This window comes from Phoxinus phoxinus, assembly GCF_949152265.1.
Source record: "Phoxinus phoxinus genome assembly, chromosome: 19".
Lineage (NCBI taxonomy): Eukaryota > Metazoa > Chordata > Actinopteri > Cypriniformes > Leuciscidae > Phoxinus > Phoxinus phoxinus.
In genome coordinates, this window is record NC_136894.1 from 16,743,268 (window position 1) to 16,748,768 (window position 5,501).

Below are 5,501 nucleotides of genomic sequence, written 5' to 3' on the forward strand. Positions count from 1 at the left end.
CACTGCCGCCAAATGACTGCATACCAATGTGTATCACAGAATAGGTGACCAAGTGTCTTCTTACTCTAATGTTCTCTGTAGAATTGTGACCAGGCCAAATAGTGGAGGCAGAGGCAAAATTCTAACTGACCAACAAGAGCAGGCTGTGGTCGATTTGGGTCGGGCCAGAAATGATATTCGCCTTACATGAATTCACCAATCATCAGCATTAAACATATTCTCTCTACTACTGCAGTACTTTTACAGAGATGTATTTACTGTACATGTAGTACCATAATGAAACCTGTATCAAATATTTTGTTCTACAATATTTAATGATTGTACGGACAATGACAGTGAAACTATCGGTTGCTTGTGTGTGGGTGATCTATAGTTATGTTTCAATGGTATTTCACAGTAAATTTGTTTTTTTGAACCAATGATTGTGCAAGTGCAAGATTTATTTAAAGATGTGAATGCACAATGCAATGTTTTGAACATTAGACAGCCTGTGTTACAAGTGATAACCGTTTTGAAAAATTACATCAAGGTTCTGAAAATAGTAAAGTGATTGTAAAAACTGTAATTTGATTATCTTTACTCATGTTACAGACCTAATTTATATAGTATGCATATATATATATATATATATATATATATATATATATATATATATATATATATATATAAACAGACATCCGATCAGTTATCCAGAGACTACTTAATGTGAACAAATGTAAACGCAGCATATCCTGATTGGCTAATGATCTGATCACAGTGATCGCATGTTAATGCCAAGTGTAAACAGCCTAATTGATGGTTAGATGTCTATTAAAGGGTAACTAAACCCCTGGTCAGAGCCTGACTCCACCCACTGGCAATATTTGAAAAATGCTGGAAAAGTGGGCAGAGCCCAACGGACGAACCGAGGGCGGGGCTGAGCGGGTGATTGACAGACCCGCAGTGACTGACAGCTGCTGTCAGACTCGCTAAGATGGAGAGTGACGCAAGTAGCTTTGCAACAGAGCGGTCATTTAAAGTTGAGGACTTTTCTCACCTGAAGTGGAGGAATTGTCTGTGGACACAGAGCTAAAATCATATCAATTCGAGCCGCGAGCTCAAACTGCGGTGTCGCATCGCATTAACTCCCGCCTCGCGATCGGCATCCGACGATGCTAGCGAAGCAGCCGCGCTAGAGAGAATGGGTCCAGTATCTGAGTGGATTATTATCAGAGGTGGAAAGTAACGGATTACATTTACTCGCGTTACTGTAATTGAGTAGTTTTTTTGTGTACTTCTACTTTTTTAAGTAGTTTTTTAAATCTGTAATTTTACTTTTACTTAAGTACGTTTTGTTTGAAGTATTGTAATTCGCTCCATTTTAAAATCATATCCGTTACTGAGTAAAAAATAAATAAAATAATATTTTCAAGGGAAAAAAAATAATAATAATCGCGCTCCGGAAACTACTGCATTGATTGAAGGGCGGGAGAACCGTCTATCTATGGGAAGAACAAAAGCGCATAAAAGGTGATGCAGACCCAGCTGAAAGTGAAACGCCGTCGAATTCTTATGAAGCGAACCATATGGCCAGTATGTGAATAGGCTACTTTAGATGTAGGAAAAACGCGTGGTTGTCCTCGAGGATAGATAGCCTATCCAATGTGCAAAAAGTGTGGACGCAATGTGGCTGCAAAAGGATGAAACATAGAACACCATCCATCCGTGCAGATAAGGGTATGTCCCGTTTGCAGAGTGAATCCCGGAATCCAGTCATAGTAGTAGGCTATATTAATAAATTGAAAGTAGAGCTGTGCAATAAATCCAATCGCGACATGGTCTCTGAATATTAAAGCGCAAAAAGACTGCTATGTAAATATGCTTGTTCTGCGTGCCTCTGTGTGAATGAGCTGCGTCGCGCCTACTACATACTCAAGTATGCCTGATGCTCATTGTGTTTTCAGCCTCTCACAAACAATATGAGGACATGAATACATGAACATTTAGAGAGCTGCTCTGAGAGAACGCCTAATGAGCATTTTCATCATTTTGTTTGAGAAAAACCATTGTCAAATACACTCTGAAACAGGTCTTCACTAGAACCCGTCAAAATAAAAGTTTAGTGTAACTAGGAGAAATTATGATAGAAATAGCATATATTACTATCGTATGCCTATAGAACATACTTCTCAAAATAATAACAACAATAATTTGAATTTAAAAAGATTTAACATTATTTAAGGAATATCTTTTTTTGGGTCCATGGTTTAATTTAATAAATCTGTTCTGCAGAACTTTCCCAAAAAATAAAAGGATACAGTTTACATTTATTGGTATTAAATCATAAAAAGAAACATTCATTTTCTGAATAAAATACATTTCATAGGAGTATTCTTAAACATTTTAATAAATTATTAATGTTAAAAAATAGTTTATCTAATGGTCATTGGTCAGTTATTGAATTTAGTTGATTAGACATGTTTTATTGAAATTTTAATAAACAAAACAAACACATAATTTTAAGTTTGTTATAATAAAAGCATTGTTAAACCAAAAAAACTGTTTTCATTCATTTAACTGTCATTTTTTAACTGATGATAATAATAATAATAATAATAATAATAACAATAAATTTATTATAACCGTTTATTTATTTATTAATTGATTAAAGGGGGGTTAATAAAGGCCTTCTGAAGCGAAGCGATGAGTTTGTGTCAGAAAAATATCCATATTTAAAACTTTACAAAGTAAAATAACTAGCTTCCGGCCACACGAACATACAGATTCCACTTAAAGGGCACCTATTATGCAAAATTCACTTTAACATGATGTTTGAACATAAATGTGTGTTGGATTTATTTTACATCTTGTGAAAAGGGGCATAATAGGTGCCCTTTAAGTCTAAAGCTACGCCATTACGCACTACGCTACTTCGACGTCATAAGTTGTGCTTTAGACGCAAGTAGACTGCGTTTGGCCGGAAGCTAGAATTTTACTTTGTAACATGTTAAATATGGATTTTTTTTCTTAAACTCATTGCTTTGCTTTAGAAGGCCTTTATTAACCCCCCAGAGCCGTATGGAGCACTTTTATGATGAATAGAGGCACTTTAATGGACTTTTTAAATATAACTCTGAAAGAAGAATGTCATATACACCTATAGGATGACTTGAGGGTGAGTAAATCATGGGCTTATTTTCATTTTTGGGTGAACTATCCCTTTAATAGTAATATTTTCTGAGACATTGCCATACTGTGCAAATCTCATACCGTTACGACCCTACACGGGAGAGCCCCCCACCCCATCCCGCTGTTAAAAAAGTAACTAAGTAACTTTTACTCTGAGTAAATTTTAAATTAGCTACTTTTTACTTTTACTTGAGTAGATTTTTAGACCGGTACTTTTACTTGTACTTAAGTAAAATTTCATTGAAGTAGTAGTACTTTTACTTGAGTACAATATTTTATTACTCTTTCCACCTCTGATTATTATTACTATTGACCTACGTTAAGCATATTTTGCCGCTATGTGAAAAAAAATATCCAGCAAAACGCGCCGGCGGTTGTGGAGTCCATGCAGGAAGAGCAGCGTTTGGCACACAAGTGCATGTAAACACTGGCGCCTAATTTCTAAGTCTGGTGGGAAGTTATACAGTCCAGCAGTGCTGTTGCAACCAGCAACACTACACCTATACCATCCTAACCACTGTACTAAATACAGATAAAGCTAATGCTAAAAATCTACACTATCCTAACTGATGCAATACTATGCTAACGTTACTAACTAACTATGCTTCTAACAACACTAACAACTATGCTAAATAACTACCTAGGCTACACAAAATAATCTAAATAACTATAAATGCTATGCTAACTAGATGCTAAAATACGCTACCCTGGTCGTTTTCAAAACTTGTAATTCCAATTTCCAGCTCCTGACTCGCTCTGGTGTTGACGGAACCAGATGCTTTTATACCAGGGGCTGCCAGGGGCGTGGTGAGCTCGCAGCGTCAGAGAGTACCCTACGTCAGAGAGTACCCCTACTTCAGGAGATTCCGTTTAACCTGAAGAGGGCAGCACTCAGACGTTTTTACACCATTTATTTTAAAATTAAAACACTTTATACTCAAATGTTAAAAAATGTACTCGAATCAATGAACAGCATTTATGAAGCTCCATTCGTACAGATCATTAACTAAAAAAAGTTGGTTTAGTGTTTAGTTACCCTTTAAAGGATTAGTTCACTTCAGAATTAAAATTGATAACTTACTCACATCATCCAAGAAGTTAATGTCCTTCAGTTGAAAAGGAAACACATTCCAGTATTTTTCGTCAAAGTGGACTTCAATGGGTACAACAGTTTAAAAATCCAAATTGCAGTTTCAATACAGCTTATACTGATCATCTTGCACTAACTCTGCACCACGCATTACATTAAGTTGAAAGATCACACGTGACAGGCGAATGTATAAGGCAGAAGTAACCCAGTGTTAAAGCAAACACGCAAAGACAGTTAAACATTGACCTTTCTGCACATCGTAGAGCTAGTTCAAGGCGTGCATTTGTGGGCAAGTATATAAATGCTTTTGTTTTGCTAGATAAGACCCTTATTCCTCAAGCCTACAAATCCCGTTGAAGCTGCAATTTAGACCTTCAAACCATTGTACGCCTCAAGTTCAATAGAGAAATCCTGGAACTTTTAAAAAGGACTTTAATTTCTTGGAACAGGGTTCCTACACATTTTCCATTTAAAAATTCCATACTTTTCCAGACTCAAATTTCAAATCTTCTCTGTAGATTTTCAGACCTGTATTTCAGATTGTAATGCAGCTCTCTGCAAAGGTATGAAAATGAAAGAGCACGCAATAAATTAAGTTATTGTTTATCAAAAGAAAGAATCGACTTTGAACCACCTAAACCGAGTCATCAGGAATTTGAATCCCACTTCCGTGACGGCTACACGTCACTGGGTACCCAACCCGGTCATACTAAATGCGTCCCTAGCACCTATTGTGTTTATTGTGCAATTTATACGCGAGAATGAGTTTTTACGTGCATAGGATACGCATGGGTAGGTTTAGTAGTGGTGTGGGGTGCGTGTGTAATGTATTATACGTTTGGTTAGGATTAGTGGTGGGCTGCATGTATATTACATGCAATAAAGTGTGTATCATATGTACGCAAAAACTGTATCCTATTTACGTAAAAACTAATTTTCGCATATAAATTGCACGATAAACAATATGTGCTATAGAGACGCATTTTCATGAGATCAGGCTGGGTAACACATTTGCCTAATGCCCACCTATGTTCTACGCTGTCCGCCCATGAACAACTTGACCTGCCCTCAAACACTGTATCTTTGTAAACACTTTCAAATGATGATGTGAAGAGTCTGGTTAAAATTACCACAGCAATACAACAGCAGTATAACCTTTTGACCAATGCTTCTCAAATCTCCATGAAGTCTAAATTAGGTTTACAAAACGCTTATCCATTAAAGATAGGACAGTACCCACTTT